Here is a 293-nt window from a genome sequence, read left to right as displayed (position 1 = left end):
GATGAACGGAGAGCCCCGCCCACCCACACATCCAATGCTTCGTTATGTCACCGAGGATGAGTCAGACGCGCCTGTGATTGGCTCCCACCTCCCTCGGTGACATTTGCACCACGACTGCAGCGCATGCGTGCATCCCCAACGCGTTTTCACTTTTCCACTCGCCCGAGTAGGAACGGCTGGAGGGGGAGGCCGAAGCCACTGCTCAGCTTCCTCCTTGGTTACAGATTTTTTCTAGCTGGGGGGGGGGGGAGGGATTTATTTCTGTTCACACAAGCCACTAATGCACGCGCTCC

This window comes from Brachionichthys hirsutus, chromosome 16 (assembly GCF_040956055.1).
Source record: "Brachionichthys hirsutus isolate HB-005 chromosome 16, CSIRO-AGI_Bhir_v1, whole genome shotgun sequence".
Lineage (NCBI taxonomy): Eukaryota > Metazoa > Chordata > Actinopteri > Lophiiformes > Brachionichthyidae > Brachionichthys > Brachionichthys hirsutus.
This window is presented reverse-complemented; position numbering follows the sequence as displayed.